Genomic DNA, 19,437 nt, shown 5'->3' with positions numbered 1-19,437 from the left:
CGCCAACCATTTCCCGAAACACATCCAATCAAAGTTTAGATATAGCCATTTTATTCAACGTAGTTGAAATTTCTGGAAAATATGTATTTAAAGATAACAAACCCCCCAGAGCCCCCAGGGCAAAGGTTGTAAGTTTTGCCTTTGGGGAATATAAGGTTTTTATAGATAGCGTTGTCGTAGAAACTTCAAAAGGGGCTCATTCAATTGGAAATTGAGAGTGCTAGTGCCCTTTAATGGTCGAAAGGGATTGGAGGGTAAGTAGCCCCCCTCTCACGCCAACCATTTCCCCAAACACATCAAATCAAAATTTTCAGATAGTCATTTTGTTCAACGTAGTTGAAAATTCTGAAAATTAGGTCTTTCAGGAAGTCACTCCCCCCAAAGCCCTCAGGGCTAAGGTTGTAACTTATACCCTGGGGGCATACAAAGTTTTTATTGAAAGCTTTGTCGTAGAAACTTGAAAAAGGGCTCATTCGATTGGAATATCAAAGGGCTAGTGCCCTTTTTAATAGTCACCAGGGATTGGAGGGCAACTAACCCCCCTCTCACGCTGACCTTTTCCCCAAACACATCCAATCGAAATTCTGATATGGCAATTTTGTTCAACATGGTTGAAACCTCTGGAAATTAGGTCTTTGAGGATGACAAGTTATGCCCTGGGGGTATATAAGGTTTTTAGAGAATGTGTCGTCGTAGAAACTTCAAAAAGGGCTCATTCAATTGGGAATTGAGATGGCTAGTTCCCTTATTAATAGTCAAAAGCGATTGGAGGGCGAACGCCCCCCCCCCTCACGCCCAGCATTTCCCCAAACACTTCCGATCAACAATATGATATACCATCTTGTTGAACGTAGTTGAAGGGTCCAGAAATTATGTTTTTGAATATGACACAGCCCTCAGGGCTAAGATTGTAAGTTATGCCCTGGGGCATATAATGTTTTTATAGAAGGCATTGTCATAAAAACTTCAAAAAGCGATCATTGCATTGGAAATTGAGAGGGCTATTGTTCTTTTCAATAGTCAAAAGTAATCGGAGGGAGAATCACCCCCGCCCCATGCCCATCATTTCCCCAAACCTTTCTGATCAACATTTTCATATGACCATTTGGTTCAACGTTGATGCAAGGTGTGGAAATTATGTCTTTGAGGATGACAACCCTTCCCCTATACCCCTCAGGACAAGGGTCCTAAGTTATGCCCTTGGGGCATATAAGATTTTTTATAGAAATTTTTGTCGTAAAACCTTCAAAAAGGGCTCATTCGAATGGAAATTAAGAGGACTAGTGCCTTTTTTTATTAGTAGATAGTGACCAGAGAGATAATGCTCCCCCCCCCCCCTGCCCATCATTTCGCCAAACACTTACAATCAAAACTTTGAGATAGCCAATTTGTTCAGCGTATCAGAAATGTCTGGAAACCCTGTTTTGAGGATAAAAATCCTCTCAGCCATCACGGCAAGGGCTGTAACTTATGCCCTGGCAGTATATTAAATACTCGCAGATGGAGTGGCATCGTATGCTTTGAAGGAAGCTTATTGAATTGGTAACTATATAAGCTAGTGCTCTTCGTAAAAGCCAAAGGGATCGATGGACAGCTAAGCCCTCCCCCCCCATACGTTGTAATATCCTGAAATGCATCTAATAAAATTTTGAGATAGTTATTCTATTCAAAATAGTCTAAATATCATATAACAAGACTTTTGGGGTTGAAACAAGCCCCAGAGATTATGGGCAAGGATTGTAAGTTATGCCCAGGGGGTATTTAAGGTTTTTATGGAAGGCATGGTTGTTTAACTTTAGAAGAGGCTCAATCTTTCTCCCTGAAAAAGACTATGTCAATATAGAACGAACATAAATTAATTAAAAAAATTTTTTCCACAAAATAAGTTTTTCAAAAAAAGGTAAATTACTCCATTAAACGAAAAATGAACAAAAATAAAATTAAATAATCTACCAAGCATATAACTACCAGAAATCAGTATCAATAAATAAATGAAACCCAAAACAAACAGAAATTAAAATAAATAACAGACTCAAACTCAAAATGAGCAGAAATTAATACGAGAAGGGTTGTAAACCCTATACTTTCTAAAAGCCAGAATATAATTTGTACTACACTGAAAAACATTCTTTTAAATGTTTTAACTTTTATAACTTTAAGAAATCAAAAATTAATTAAGATTTTAAGGAATAAATATCAGCATATGTATATTAAACTGACAATGCACATTTTTTTTCGATAAGTTGATTTGAATTTTTTTCAGTTTTAGAATCAATCTCAATTTTGCTGATCAATTTTATTCAATTTTAGTTTCAAGTTCTTTTATTATATGTTTTATGTTTTTTTTTATTTTTAGACCTAAAACACATTTCTGACATATCCGCATACTAATATATTTTATTTATTCCACCTCTTTTCAATCTTTTAGTTTACAAGTCATAGTTCTAAAACTATAAATCATTCAGTGATTCACAACTATAAGTGATTCAGTTTATAAGTCATAGTTCTAAAACTATAAGTGATTCATAAATATAAGTGATTCAGTTTATAAGTAATAGTTCTAAAACTATAAGTGATCCATTGATTCATAACTATAATTGATTCTATAAGTGATTCAGTTTATAAGTCATAGTTCTAAAACTATAAGTAATTCAGTGATTCATAACTATAAGTGATTCTATAAGTGATTCAGTTTATAAGTCATAGATCTAAAACTATAAGTGATTCAGTGATTCATAACTATAAGTGATTCTACAAGTGATTCAGTTTATAGGTCATAGTTCTAAAAGAATTTGGGGAAAAGAATTATAAGTTTTTCTTTTTCATTGTATTGTTGTTGCTTTTTTATTATTATTGAATATCCCGCCCTGTAAGCAATGAGAATTTATTTCTATAATTCATTTAACTTTAATTATAATGTAAAGACACTTCAAGTTGTTTGAATTAGATTTACAAGCCTCTAAGACCTTCTTACAAAGAAAAAGAAGAAGAAAACCCTTTATTTGGTTTAATCTTGTGATTTATCTTTATCTTGTGATTTATCTTGTGATTTATCTTTATCTTGTGATTTATCTTGTGATTTATCTTTATCTTGTGATTTATCTTGTGATTTATCTTTATCTTGTGATTTATCTTCTATTTAGTTTATTTGCTATCCTTTTAAACTATTGTTTATTTCTTTTTAATATGCTGCAGCTTACAATTATCGAAGGAGATATTTCTAAGCTTTATAAAATAATTCTACTAAAAACATATCGAGTTGTTTCAATGCCTAGCAAAATTGGCTATATTGGCTAATATTGGAAGTAGACTAGAAAGTACTATTTTGCCCAGACGTATAGCCAAACAGGTTTTTCTGGTAACGCAATCCGTGGTCATTCATATGTAAGTTGATTAGTAGGTTTTTTTTTTTTTAAATTTGGCTATTCGTTTAATGGATTTAATTAATAGAAGGATTAATGATATTGAAAATTGTAATTACTTCTTTAGTTTGCTAGATTTGAGAATTTTTTGCAAAAAGGTATGAGAGTACGTGTAGTGCGGTACTTAAGAACGTCTCACGGGTAATTAAAGAATGGGGTGCTTACATCAGATACTTAATAGATTTGACGCTTACAAGTAACATTGCTAGAGTCAAATATATTTGGTGTTGGTGATATTATGACCCTCCAAGCCCCCTGGGGAAAGGGCTGCACAGTGTATCGGTATCGGACGTATTATTTTTGGGCGTATTGGTATCGCAGGTATCTATACAGATTTTTAGTAGCTCGTATAAAAGATATTACTCATATCTACGTTCTTCCTATAAATTCAACCATCAGCAACTTCAAAACGGCACTAAAAACCGCACTTTTGGTGCAATGTCTCAAGTGGAAAAGCTGGGGCTAGTGGACTACCAGCACTTCCGGTTTTTCTGGTATGCGTAATTTCAAAGTTCAATGTCTTTTTTTAGTGGTAAACCTAAAACCGAAATGCGGGCAGGAGATAACTTAATTTACATAGACAATGAACGATATTAATTAGTGATTAATTGTATCAGTGGAGAAAAAAAAGGATTAAACTGATTAACAGTTAAGATAACCCCAAAGGAGCTGTTAACTGAGGTAATTTGTTATAAATTTGAAAAATACCTAACGACGAATCGGAAATGGTTGATTAACATTTGCAAAAAAGGGACTATTGGGATTTGCGAATCGGAGGAGATGGAGGGGTTATGCACTGTATAATACACAAGTGATGTTTTGGAGAGTATTGTCAATTTAAATAGGATCTAACGTTCCCCGAGGGGTTTAGTTAAATTGGGTTGAGTTGCACGAAGGTTCAGTAGTACGAGAGTTCACTAGCACGGGGGTTCAGTTGTACAGGGTTTCGGTTATACAGGGGTTCAGTTACATGGAGGGATTCAGTTGAACAAGGGGGGACTTTGGGCAGTGTGTGTCTCTTTAGGCTGTGTGTCTCTTTGGGAAGTTTGAATCTTTATGGTCTGTGTGTGCCTCTTTTGACTGTTTGTGTCGTTTTGGGCTTTGCGTCTCTCTTTGGTCTGTATGTGTCTCTTTGGGCTGTTTGAGTCTTTTAGGTCTGTGTTTGTCTCTTTGAGTTGTGTTTCTCTTTTGCCTGTCTGTGTCTCTTTGAGCTGTTTGTGTCTCTTGAGACTGTGTGTGTCTCTTTGGGCTGTGTGTCTCATTGAGCTGTTTGAGTCTTTTTGGTCTGTTTGTGTGTCTTTTTTGGCTGTTTGAGTATTTTTGGTCTCTGTTTGTATCTTTGTGCTGTTTGTGTCTCTTTGGGCTGTGTGTGTTTCTTTGGTCTGTGTGCGTCTCTGGGCTGTGTGTCTCGGTGGACTGTTTGACTCTTTTTGATCTGTTTGTGTCTCTTTGGGGCTGTTTGAGTCTTTTTTTGGGCTGTGTTTGTCTCTTTGGGCTTCTGTCTCTTTGGACTGTTTGTGTTTCTTTGGGCTATGTGTGTCTCTTTGGACTGTTTGAGTCATTTTGGTCTGTGTGTCTTTCTTTTGGCTGTTTGTGTCTCTTAGGAGTCGTTTGTGCCTCTTTGGGCTATGTGTGTCGCTTTGGGGCGTTTGAATCTTTTGGTCTGTATGTGTCTGTATGGGCGTTTTTTTGTCTGTGTTTTTTTCCTTTTGCTATTTGTGTCTATTATAGGCCATGTGTGTCTCTTTGGGCAATGTGTGTATCTTTTGATGGATTTGAATCTTTTTGATATGTATGTGTCTGTATGGTCGTGTTTTTTCAGATTTGGGTGTGTGTGTGTCTCTTTTGGCTTTTCGTGTCTCTTCGAACTGTGTGTATGCCTCTTTAGCCTGTGTGTGTGTCTCTTTGGGATGTGTGTGTCTCTTTAGGCTGTATGTCTCTTTGGGCAGTTTGAATCTGTATGGTCTGTGTGTGCCTCTGTGGTCTGTTTGTGTCTCTTCGGGCTGAGTGTCTCTCTGTTGGATGTGTGCGTCTCCTGTCTCTTTGGGCTGTGTGTCTCTTTGAGCTTTTTGAGTCTTTTTGGTCTGTTTGTGTGTCTCTTTGAGCTGTTTGAGTCCTTTTGATCTGTGTTTTGTCTCTTTGGGCTGTTTGTGTCTCTTTGGGCTGTGTGTGTGTCTTTGGGCTTTGCGTGTCTCTTCGATCTGTGTGTATGTCTCTTTAGACTGTGTGTGTCTCTTTGGGCTGCGAGTATTTCTTTAGGCAGTATGTCTCTTTTGGCAGTTAGAATCTTTATGGTCTGTGTGAGCCTCTTTTGGCTGTTTGTGTCTCTTCGGGCATTGTGTCTCTCTGTTGGATGTGTGCGTCTCTTGTCTCTTTGGGCTGTATGTCTCTTTGAGCTGTTTGAGTCTTTTTGGTCTGTTTGTGTGTCTCTTTGACCTGTTTGAGTCTTTTTGATCTGTTTGTGTCTCTTTGTGCTGTTTGAGTCTTTTTTTGGGCTGTGTTTGTCTCTTTGGGCTTCTGTCTCTTTGGGCTGTTTGTGTTTCTTTGGGCTATGTGTGTCTCTTTGGGCTGTTTGAGTCTTTTTGGTCTGTGTTTCTTTCTTTTGGGTGTTTGTGTATCTTAGGGGTCGTGTGAGCCTCTTTGGGCTTTGTGTCTCTCTTTGGGACGTTTGAATCATTTGGTCTGTCGGTTTCGATATGGGCGTTTTTTTTTTTGTCTGTGTTTGTTTCTGTGGGCTTTGTGCGTCCCTTTTGGGTGTGTGTATAGTTTGTGTGTTTGAGTCTTTTTGATGTGTTTTTGTCTATTTTAGCTGTTTGAGTATTTTTGTGGCTGTGATTGTCTCTTTGGGCTTCTGTCTCTTTGGGCTGTTTGTGTTTCTTTGGGCTATGTGTGTCTCTTTGGGCTGTTTGAGTCATTTTGGTCTGTTTGTGCCTCTTTAGTCTGTAAGTCTCTTTGTGCAGTTTGACTCTTTTTGGTCTGTCTGTGTTTCTTTTGGCTTTTTGTGTCTCTTAGAGGTCATGTGTGTCTCTTTGGGCAATGTGTGTCTCTGGGGTGGGTGTGAATCTTTTTGGTCTGTTTGTGTCTGTATGGGCGTTTTTTTTTTTTTTTCTCTCTTTGAGCTGTGTGTGTGTCTCTTTGGGCTTTGTGTGTCTCTTCGGACTGTGTGTATGTCTCTTTAGCCTCTGTGTGTCTCTTTTGTCAGTGTTTGTCTCTTTAGGCTGTATATCTCTTTGGGTAGTTTGAATCTTTAAGGTCTGTGTGTGCCTCTTTTGGCTGTTTGTGTCGTTTTGGGCTTTGTGTCTCTATGTTGGATGTGTGCTTCTCTTTGGGCCGTGTACGTCTCTTTGAGCTGTATGTGTCTCTTTGAGCTGTGGGTATCTCTTTGTGATGTGTGTGTCTCTTTAGGCTGTGTGTGTCTCGTTGGACTGTGTGTCTTTTTGGGGTGTCTGAGTCTTTTTGGTCTACGTTTGTCTCTTTGGGCTGTGTGTGTCTCTGTGAGCAGTGTATGTGTCTTTCGGCTGTGTGTGTTTACTTGAGCCATATTTTTATACGTGTAAGCAATAAATATCTTTAAGCTTTACCCGTCTTTATTCTTTGGGATAGTTTTATTGTATTAAAGTATCTAACTATTTCATGAAGTCGCCTCTTGGATACACAATGCAGAAACTTCATTTAAGAAACTATGAAAAAATTGTAAGTAAGTAACAAATTCTTTCTTGAGGTCACCTCTTGGATACACAATACAGAAATTTCATTAAATAAATTATGAAAAAATTGTAAGTAAATAGCAAATTCTTTCTTGAATTCACCAGATGGATAAACAAAAATACATTTCGTTCAAGAAATTATTACAAAATTCTAAGTAAGTAACAAACTCTTTCTTGAAGTTACCTCATGGATACACAATGCAGAAACTTCATTTAAGAAACTAAGAAAAAAATTGTAAGTAAGTAAGTAACAAATTCTTTCTTGAAGTCACCTCTTGGATACACAATACAGAAATTTTCATTAAAGAAATTATGAAAAAATTGTAAGTAATTAACAAATTCTTTCTTGAATTCACCTACTGGATAAACAAAGAAAAATTCTCAGTAAGTAACAATTTCTTTCTTGAAGTCAACTCTTGGATAAACAATTTCATTCAAGAAATTATGAAAAAATTGTAACTAAATAGCAAATTGTTTCTTGAATTCACATGTTGGATTAACAAAAATACATTTCGTTCAAGATATTATGACAAAATTCTAAGTAAGTAACAAACTCATTATTGTTTTCACGAGTTAGATATACGATGTAGAAATTATATTCAAGAAATTATGAAAAAAAATTCTCAGTAAGTAATAATTTCTTTCTTGAAGTCAACTCTTGGATACGCAATACGGAAATTTCATTCAAGAAATTATGAAAATATTTGTAAGTAAGTAACAAACTCTTTATTGATTTCATCTCTTGGATATACAGTACAGATACTTCATTCAAGAAATTATGAACAAATCGCAAGTAAGTAACTTTTTTTCTAATTATCACAAACAATTTTCACTGAGCTACATGATGTAGAAATTTAATTCAAGAAATTATTAAAAAATTCTCAGTAAGTAACAATTTCTTTCTTGAAGTCAACTCTTGGATGCACAATTTCATTCAAGAAATTATGAAAAAATTGTAACTAAGTAGCAAATTCTTTCTTGAATTCACATGTTGGATTAACAAAAATACATTTCGTTCAAGAAATTATGACAAAATTCTAATTAATTAGCAAACTATTTATTGTTTACATGAATTATGTACAATAGGTATACATTTCATTAAATAAATGGTTAAAAAATCGCAATTTAGTAACTTTTTTTTTCTCTGTATCACAAACCAATCTTACTTAGATACATGATGGAGAAATTTAATTAAAGAACTTATTAAAAAATTCTAAGTAAGTAACAATTTCTGTCTTGAAGTCAACTCTAGGATAGGCAATACGGAAATTTCATTCAAGAAATTATGAAAATATTTGTAAGTAAGTAACAAACTCTTTATTGATTTCACCTCTTGGATTAGCTTGTCACAGTTACATATTATGCAAAATACAATTCTCTCGTTCAAATGTGAAACTTAGGTCCATTCTCTGGTTCAAATGTGGAAAAACCCGTGTGAATGAGTTGAAATAGAACTTTTTTCTCTTTATCACAAACAATTTTCACTTAGCTAAATGATGTAGAAATTTAATTCAAGAAATTATTAAAAAAATCTCAGTAAGTAACAATTTCTTTCTTGAAGTCAACTCTTGGATACGCAATACGGAATTTTCATTCAAGAAATTATGAAAATATTTGTAAGTAAGTAACAAACTCTTTATTGATTTCACCTCTTGGATATACAGTACAGATACTTCATTCAAGAAATTATGAACAAATCGCAAGTAAGTAACTTTTTTTCTAATTATCACAAACACTTTTCACTTAGCTACATGATGTAGAAATTTAATTCAAGAAATTTTTAACAAATTCTCAGTAAGTAACAATTTCTTTCTTGAAGTCAACTCTTGGATACACAATTTCATACTTAGATACACGATGTAGAAATTTAATTCAAGAAATTATGAAAAAAGACTCAGTAAGTAACAATTTCTTTCTTGAAGTCATCTCGTGGATACACAATACGGAAATTTCACTCAAGGAATTATGAAAATATTTGTAAGTAAGTAGCAAACTCTTTATGGATTTCACCTCTTGAATAAACACTACAGATACTTCATTAAAGAAATTATGAAAAAATCGCAAGTAAGTAACTTTTTTTTCTCTTTATGACAAACAATTTTCACTTAGCTAAATGATGTAGAAATTTAATTCAAGAAATTATTAAAAAATTCTCAGTAAGTAACAATTTCTTTCTTGAAGTCAACTCTTGGATGTGCAATACGGAAATTTCATTCAAGAAATTATGAAAAAATTGTAAGTAAGTAGCAAATTCTTTTAACAAAATCTAAGTGTTAGAGTGATTGGTTGTGGTTTACCTTGTGACAGTTACATTTTCTTGATTTTTCAAAGTTCATTTTGAATTTCTTTCATTGAAATGCAAGAGTTGGAATATTTCAGTAGTGTTTGGTTGTGGTTTACCTTGTCACAGTTACATTTTCTTGATTTTTCAAAGTTCATTTTGAATTTCTTTCGTTGAAATGCAAGAGTTGGAATATTTCAGTAGTGTTTGGTTGTGGTTTACCTTGTCACAGTTACATTTTCTTGATTTTTCAAAGTTCATTTTGAATTTCTTTCGTTGAAATGCAAGAGTTAGAATATTTCAGTAGTGTTCGGTTGTGGTTTACCTTGTCACAGTTACTTTCTCTTGATTTTTAAAAGTTCATTTTGAATTTCTTGTGTTGAGATGCAAGAGTTGAAAGATTTCAGTCGTGTTTTGTTGTGGTTTACCATGTTATAGTTACATTGTCATGATTTTTCAAAGTTTGTGCTGAATATCTTTGGTTGAAAAGCAAGAGTTGGATTATTTCAGTAGTGTTTGCTTGTGGTTTACCCTGTCACAGTTACATTTTATTGATTTTTCAAAGTTCATTTTGAATCATTCAAGAAACGTGATTAAACACATTTTTAAACTACATGCTATTTGCATGCCTTTCCTTGACACCTTTCCAAACGAGCGGGGATTCCCCGCTGGTTCCTACACATTGCAAAAAAGTGAGCAGTATGAAAACTCCACATTTTCAACTAAAATAATTTGAAAGTACCAAGAAATTTAATTCAAGAAATTATGAAAAAAAAAATTTAGACGGGGTTACGTGATTTTTCTGCCTAAAAAAATTCATAATACTGTTTTTGTTTAGTTAATATTCTTAATGGCTTGTTAGCTCAGTTGGTTAGAGCGTCGTGCTAATAACGCGAAGGTCGAGGGTTCGATCCCCTCACGAGCCATAGTTTTAACATTCGTATGGTAACTCCATAAGTTATTCTAGGGATATATTTTATATCGAGTTAACAAATTTTTATAGGAATCAATACACACACAGACATGACACACAAACAGAATCATAGTGAGAGAGATATTCAAAAAGTTGGGTTGATCTAGGTTCACTTAGAGTGGCGCGCCACTCTAAGTGAACCTAGATCAACCCAACTTTTGAATATCTCTCTCACTATGATTCTGTTTGTGTGTCGTGTCTGTGTGTGTATTGATTCCTATAAAAATTTGTTAACTCGATATAAAATATATCCCTAGAATAACTTATGGAGTTACCATACGAATGTTAAAACTATGGCTCGTGAGGGATCGAACCCTCGACCTTCGCGTTATTAGCACGACGCTCTAGCCAACTGAGCTAACAAGCCATTAAGAATATTAACTAAACAAAAACAGTATTATGAATTTTTTTAGGCAGAAAAATCACGTAACCCCGTCTAAATTTTTTTTTTCATAATTTCTTTAATTAAATTTCTTGGTACTTTCAAATTATTTTAGTTGAAAATGTGGAGTTTTCGTACTGCTCACTTTTTTTCAATGTGTAGGAACCAGCGGGGAATCCCCGCTCGTTTGGAAAGGTGTCAAGGAAAGGCATGCAAATAGCATGTAGTTTAAAAAAGTGTTTAATCACGTTTCTTGAATGATTCAAAATGAACTTTGAAAAATCAAGAAAATGTAACTGTGACAGGTTAAACAACAATAAAACAATATTTAAATATTACAACTAGATATTGTAAAATAAATAAAATAAAAATTACCATTTAAAAATAAATTAAAGGTAAATGTTACAGTTTAAAACACTACAAAACACTACTGAAATGTTCCAACTATTGCATTTAAAGGAAAGAAATTCAAAATGAACTTTGAAAAATCAAGAAAATGTAGCTGTGACAAGGTAAACCACAACCAACCACTACTGAAATATTCCAACTCTTGCATTTCAACGAAAGAAATTCAAAATGAACTTTGAAAAATCAAGAAAATGTAACTGTGACAAGGTAAACCACAACCAAACACTACTGAAATATTCTAACTCTTTCATTTCAAAGAAAGAAATTCAAAATGAACTTTGAAAAATCAAGAAAATGTATTTTTGAGAAGGTAAACCACAACCAAACACTACTGAAATATTCCAACTCTTGCATTTCAACGAAAGAAATTCAAAATGAACTTTGAAAAATCAAGAAAATGTAACTGTCACAAGGTAAACCACAACCAATCACTCTAACACTTAGATTTTGTTAAAAGAATTTGCTACTTACTTACGATTTTTTATAATTTTTTGAATGAAATGTCCGTATTGCACATCCAAGAGTCGACTTCAAGAAAGAAATTTTTAATTACTAAGAATTTTTTAATAATTTTTTGAATTAAATTTATACATACTGTAGATAAGTGAAAATTGTCTGTGATAAAGAGAAAAAAAAAGTTACTTACTTGCGATTTTTTTCATAATTTCTTGAATGAAGTATCTGTACTGTATATTCAAGAGGTGAAATCAATAAAGAGTTTGCTACTTACTTACAAATATTTTCATAATTCCTTGAGTGAAATTTCCGTATTGTGTATCCACGAGATGACTTCAAGAAAAAAATTGTTACTTACTCAGTCTTTTTTCATAATTTCTTGAATTTAATTTCTACATCGTGTATTTAAGTATGACATTGTGTATCCAAGAGTTGACTTCAAGAAAGAAATTGTTACTTACTGAGAATTTGTTAATAATTTCTTGAATTAAATTTCTACATCATGTAGCTAAGTGAAAATTGTTTGTGATAAAGAGAAAAAAGTTACTTACTTGAGATTTTTTCATAATTTCTTGAATGAAGTATCTGTACTGTATATCCAAGAGGTGAAATCAATAAAGAGTTTGTTACTTACTTACAAATATTTTCATAATTTCTTGAATGAAATTTCCTTATTGAGTATCCAAGAGTTGACTTCAAGAAAGAAACTGTTACTTAATGAGAATTTTTTAATAATTTCTTGAATTAAATTTCTACATCATTTAGCTAAGTAAACATTGTGTGTTTTAAAGAGAAAAAGGTATATTTCAACAAAGTCACTCTTTTATTTCCACAAAAGAACCAGAGAATGGACAAAAGATTCTCAATTGAACGAGAGACTTGTATTTTCCATAATATGTAACTGTGACAATCTAATCCAAGAGGTGAAATCAATAAAGAGTTTGTTACTTACTTACAAATATTTTCATAATTTCTTGAATGAAATTTCCGTATTGCCTATCCTGGAGTTGACTTCAAGAAAGAAATTGTTACTTACTGAGAATTTTTTAATAATTTCTTGAATTAAATTTCTACATAATTTATCTAAGTGAAAATTGTGTGTGATAAAGAGAAAAAAAAAGTTACTTACTTTCGATTTTTTCATAATTTCTTGAATTAAATGTCTACATAGTGTATCTAAGTCATGTAAACAATAAAGAGTTTGTTAATTACTTAGAATTTTGTCATAGTTTCTTGAACGAAATGTATTTTTTTTAATCCAACATGTGAATTCAAGAAAGAATTTGCTACTTAGTTACAATTTTTTCATAATTTCTTGAATGAAATTGTGTATCCAAGAGTTGACTTCAAGAAAGAAATTGTTACTTACTGAGAATTTTTTAATAATTTCTTGAATTAAATTTCTACATCATGTAGCTAAGTGAAAATTGTTTGTGATAATTAGAAAAAAAGTTACTTTCTTGCGATTTTTTTTCATAATTTCTTCAGTGAAGTATCTGTTCTGTATATCCAAGAGATGAAATCAATAAAGAGTTTGTTACTTACTTACAAATATTTTCATAATTTCTTGAATGAAATTTCCGTATTGAATATCCAAGAGTTGACTTCAAGAAAGAAATTGTTACTTACTGAGAACTTTTTTCATAATTTCTTGAATTTAATTTCTACATCGTATACCTAACTCGTGAAAACAATAAAGAGTTTGTTACTTACTTAGAATTTTGTCATAATTTCTTGAATGAAATGTATTTTTGTTAATCGAACAGGTGAATTTAAGAAACAATTTGCTATTTAGTTACAACTTTTTCATAATTTCTTGAATGAAATTGTTTATCTAAGAGCTGACTTCAAGAAAGAAATTGTTACTTACTGAGAATTTTTCTTTGTTTATCCAGTAGGTGAATTCAAGAAAGAATTTGTTACTTAATTACAATTTTTTCATAATTTCTTTAATGAAAATTTCTGTATTGTGTATCCAAGAGGTGACTTCAAGAAAGATTTTGTTACTTACTTACTTCCAATTTTTTTCATAGTTTATTAAATGAAGTTTCTGCATTGTGTATCAATGAGGTAACTTCAAGAAAGAGTGTGTTACTTACTTAGAATTTTTTCATAATTTCTTTAAAGAAATGTATTTTTTTTTATCAATATGTTTATTAAAATAAATAATTTTATATTTAATTACAATTTTTTATAAATTTATTTTATGAAATTTATTTATTTTTTATAAAAGAGGTGACATCAAGAAAGAATTTGTTACTTACTTACAATTTTTTAATAGTTTCTTAAATGAAGTTTCTGCATTGTGTATCCAAGAGGCGACTTCAGGAAAGAGTTTGTTACTTGCTTACAATAGAACTATTATAAAGAATAAAGACGGGTTAAGCTTAAATATATTTATTGCTTAAACGTATTGACACATAGCTCAAAGAGACACACAAAGCCCAAAGAAACATACACAGCTCAAAGAGACACAAACAGCCCAAAGAGACAAACGTAGACCAAAAAGACTCAGACACCCCAAAAAAGACACACAGTCCAACGAGACACACACAGCCTAAAGAGACACACACATCACAAAGAGACACCCACAGCACAAAGAGACACATACAGCTCAAAGAGACGTACACGGCCCAAAGAGACGCACACATCCAACAGAGAGACACAAAGCCCAAAACGACACAAACAGCCAAAAGAGGCACACACAGACCATAAAGATTCAAACTACCCAAAGAGATATACAGCCTAAAGAGACAAACACTGCCCAAAGAGACATAAAGAGGCTAAAGAGACATACACACAGACCAAAGAGACACACAAAGCCCAAAGAGACACACACACAGCTCAAAGGGACACAAAAAAAAAACAAGCCCCAAACGACCCAAAAAAACCCAAAATATTAAAACCCTCCAAAGAGACACACAATGCCCCAAAGAGACACACATGGCCTATAAGAGACACAAACAGTCAAAAGAAACACAGACAGACCAAACAGATTCAAACTGCCCAAAGAGACATAGAGACTAAATATACACACACAGACCAAAATGACTCAAACAGCCCAAAGAGACACACATAGCCCAAAGAAACACACACAGCCCAAAGAGACAGAAGCCCCAAGAGACAAACAAAGCCCAAAAAATACTCAAACAGCAAAAAAATACACGAACAGATCAAAAAGACTCAAACACACCAAAGAGACACACAGCCAAAATAGACGAACAAAGCCAAAATAAACACACACAGACCAAAAAAAAAAACTGCCCATACAGACACATACAGACCAAAAGATTCAAACGTCCCAAAGAGACACACATAGCCCAAAGAGGCATACACGACCCCTAAGAGACACAAACAGACAAAAGAAAGACACACAGACCAAACAGACACAAACTGCAAACATATATAAATAGACAAAAAATACAAACACCCCGAAATCATAGTAAGAAGCCCAAAGAGACAACACAAGCCCAAAAAAAGACTAATCTAGCACACAGTGAAACAAACCGCTCCACAAGAAAAACAAAGGTCTCAGAGACCAAAACACCGACCCCAAACACACCCACAGCACAAAGAGACACACAGTCCACAGAGACAACAGACACTCACAACCAACAGAGAGACACAAAGCCCGAAGAGACGCAAACAGCCAAAAGAGGCTCACACAGACCATAAAGATTCAAACTGCCCAAAGAGACATACTGCCTAAAGAGATACTCACAGCCCAAAGAGACACACACAGTCTAAAGAGACATACACACAGATCTAAGAGACACTCAAAGCCCAAATAAACACACACAGCCCAAAGAGACACAAACAGCCCAAAGAGACAAAACACAGATCAAAAGGACTCAAACAGCTCAAAGAGACACACAAACAGACCAAAAAGACTCAAACAGCTCAAACAGCTCAAAGAGACACACAGCCCAAAGAGACAGGAGACGCACACATCCAACAGAGAGACACAAAGCCCGAAGAGACACAAACAGCCAAAAGAGGCACACACAGACCATAAAGATTCAAACTGCCCAAAGAGACATACAGCCTAAAGAGACACACACATCCCAAAGAGACACCCACACAGGCTAAAGAGGCATACACACAGTTCGAAGAGACACCCAAAGCCAAAAGACACACACACACACCCCAAAGAGACAAAAAACGACCATACAGACACATACATACAAAAAAGATTCAAATCCCTCCAAAGAGACACACTTTGCCAAAAGAGACACACATGGCATATAAGAGACACAAATAGCAAAAGTAAACATACACAGACAAAAAAACGCCCATACAGACACATACAGACCAAAAGATTCAAACTCCACAAAGCGACACACATAGACCAAAGATTCACATACTAATCATAAGAGACAAAAACAGCCAAAAGAAAGAAACACATAACAAAATGACTCAAACAGTCAAAAGAGACACACATAGACCATAGAAACACAAACAGCCCAAAGAGACAGAATCCCAAAGAGACAAACACAGCCCAAAAAAAAGACTCAAATACCCACAAAGAGACACAAACATATCAAAAAGAGTCAAACAGTACACCGAGACACACAGCCCAAAGATACGCACAAAGGCCAAAGAAACACACACAGCCCAAAGAGACACACACAGCCCAAAGATACAAACAGAGACCAAAAAGACTCAAACAGCCCAAAGAGACACACAAACAGACCAAAAAGACTCAAACAGCTCAAAGAGACACACAGCCCAAATAGACACACACAGTCTCAAGAGACACAAACAGCTCAAATAGACACAGACAGGCCAAAGAGAAACACAACTCAAAGAGACAAACACAGACCTAAAATACTCAAACAGCCCAAAGAGACACATACAGACCAAAGAGAGACGGAAAGCCCAACACGACACAAACAGCCAAAAGAGGCACACACGGACCATAAAGATTCAAACTGCCCAAAGAGACACACAGCCTAAAGAGACACACACTGCCCAAAGTCCCCCTTTGTTCAACTGAATCCCTCCATGTAACTGAACCCCTGTATAACCGAAACCCTGTACAACTGAACCCCCGTGCTAGTGAACTCTCGTACTACTTAACCTTCGTGCAACTCAACCCAATTTAACTCAACCCCTCGGGGAACGTTAGATCCTATTTAAATTGACAATACTCTCCAAAATATCACTTGTGTATTATACAGTGCATAAACACTCCATCTCCTCCGATTCGCAAATCCCATTAGTCCCTTTTTTGCAAATGTTAATCAACCATTTCCGATTCGTCTTTAGGTATTTTTCAAATTTATAACAAATTACCTCAGTTAACAGCACCTTTGGTGTTATCTTAAATGTTAATCAGTTTAATCATTTTTTTTCTAAATTGATACAATTAATCACTAATTAATATCGTTCATTGTCTAAGTAAATTATGTTATCTCCTGCCCGCATTTTGGTTTTAGGTTTACCACTAAAAAAAGACATTGAACTTTGAAATTACGCATACCAGAAAAACCGGAAGTGCTGGTAGTCCACTAGCCCCAGCTTTTCCACTTGAGACATTGCACCAAAAGTGCCGTTTTTAGTGCCGTTTTGAAGTTGCTGATGGTTGAATTTATAGGAAGAACGTAGATATGAGTAATATCTTTTATACGAGCTACTAAAAATCTGTATAGATACCTGCGATACCAATACGCCCAAAAATAATACGTCCGGTACCGATACACTGTGCAGCCCTTTCCCCAGGGGGCTTGGAGGGTCAAAATATCACCAACACCAAATATATTTGACTCTAGCAATGTCACTTGTAAGCGTCAAATCTATTAAGTATCTGATGTAAGCACCCCATTCTTTAATTACCCGTGAGACATTCTTAAGCATCGCAATACCCCTACGCTAATACCTTTTCGCAAAAAATTCGCAAATCTCGTAAACTAAAGAAGTAATTACCCTTTTCAAGAACATTACTCGTTCTATTAATGAAACCCATGAAACGAATAGCCAAGTTTAAAAAAAAAAACCTACTAATCAACTTACAGATGAATGACCACGGATTGCGTTACCAGAAAAACCTGTTTGGCTATACGTCTGGGCAAAATAGTACTTTCTAGTCTACTATTGGAAACGACTTCATTGGCAATATATTTGCCCACAAAAATCCGTTTAAGCATTTAGAGGCTTTGTGAATTATACTCTCTAAATTTGAACATTATAAAATTGCTACTGCTATTAAAAACTTACTGCAGCCACCTGAGGCCGAAACAGCTGCGCAAGCCCTTCCTCCATCCCAACCTATTCAACACATTACTCTTTCCCCCCTCCTCCCATGTGAAAACAGCTTTTTAAACGATTGTTTTTCTTAAAACAGCTGATTTGTGTTGTTGTTTTTTTCTGAAAAAAAACAACGTTCGACTGAATAATCCTAGCTATTTCCCTTTGCCTCAATTCCCCCCCCCCCAAAAAAAAACAACAGGAAACAGAAATAGATTATATATTTTCATGCCAGCAGTTCTAATCTTCTTTTTTTTACTGACGCTTACCGGTGAAACAATTTAGAATTAAATTAAATCAATTTCGAATTAAATTGATCACAAAAATTCTAATAGCACATGCTTCCACTGATGAACCGAGCCCCGTACTTGTGGTTTTTCCCTAAAAATATTCAGAACAGAATATTTCTTGAGTGAAAGTTAAATTTATGAAGTAAAAAAATCGATATTAGACTAAATGCATGTACAGGTGGTTAAAGAAGTCGGCGAGGGTTAGGACTTTTTCCCTCCTTCTACTTCTAAAGTTTAATTTTGGCAGGTCTACACTGTTTTACATCACAACGTCGAGTCAAAACTCCCGGGAAAAGTTTTTTCGGGGGGGGGGGCGGCGACTTCGAATATTTTATGCTTTATCGATGCCTCTTAGCTTGCTGGTGCATGCACAAGAGAGTCCCGATATCTCAAAATTTGTGTGCCTTTTTTGGATCTTGCCCCCTCCCCAGATTAAATTCCCGGGTGCCCCCCCCGCTATCAAATATTAATTGCATCTCTTTTGCCTTTATATCTTTTCAAACCAAACTTCGTTTTAAGTTTACATTTTCGATAGACATCTTAAATCATGACTGAAATTCTAAAATAATAGTAATATTATCATTTTCTCCTATAGTATCGAAGACAACTGTTGCCTGAAGTTAAATTCTTCAAAACTGTAGGGAAAATATTTTGAAATGTAATTATCCCGATTTAGGCTACATCAGGCAAGAGCGTAGGAATTTTTCGGGGGGGGGATAATAAGAAAATGATTATATTTGAGAACTTCAACAAGAGCCCAGTAATTAGAGAAAATTTATGATTTCTCGGGGTGGACTTCAGGGCCCATCCCCTACTTAGGTCCCTGAATAATATGTAGGAAAGTTTACACGGATCTAAGCCGATATAAAAGTTATAGGAAACCCTAAATCGCCTTGCAGGGACCTCCTGTTTTATCAAGTGGAATGACCCAGAATAAAAGTTATTAAAATGACGTAGACACTTTGCAGATTAATAATCAACAAATAAGTTGCACAGCTTTTGTGAGATCTCATAATTGGTAATGATTATATTATTCACCTTATCCGATTAACTTTATGGATCACAGCAGTAAACGGGTAGCATACTCATTTTTACCAAAAAAAGGTATTTCAAGTGAAGAATCAATATTTTTCGGTTTTCTTTGAGATATCTTGCAGGTGGGTATCCTTACCTTTTAACTAATCAATCACTATGTCTAAAGCACAAAATAGAAGGTTCACCATTTCTATTTTTAGAGGAAGTAATTTTAAATTCTTCCATCGAAATTCTCCT

At 34.5% G+C, this 19,437-nt stretch overlaps 1 protein-coding gene and 1 non-coding gene across 2 annotated transcripts in view; one reads left to right on the top strand and one right to left on the bottom strand.

Moving 5' to 3' along the window:
- Positions 1–19,437, bottom strand: part of ck (unconventional myosin-VIIa ck) — a 251,992-nt gene that overhangs the window by 223,026 nt on the left and 9,529 nt on the right. The gene's annotated exons all lie outside the window — the stretch shown is intronic.
- TRNAI-AAU (transfer RNA isoleucine (anticodon AAU)) lies at positions 10,263–10,336 on the top strand. The gene has a single exon. It is a non-coding gene; the product is annotated as a tRNA-Ile (tRNA).

Source organism: Artemia sp. Qi Xiang Cuo, chromosome 21 (genome assembly GCF_049724085.1).
Source record: "Artemia sp. Qi Xiang Cuo chromosome 21, ASM4972408v1, whole genome shotgun sequence".
In the NCBI taxonomy this organism is placed as follows: Eukaryota; Metazoa; Arthropoda; class Branchiopoda; order Anostraca; family Artemiidae; genus Artemia; species Artemia sp. Qi Xiang Cuo.
Note: the sequence above shows the minus strand (reverse complement) of the source record. Positions and strands in the feature narration are given on the sequence as shown.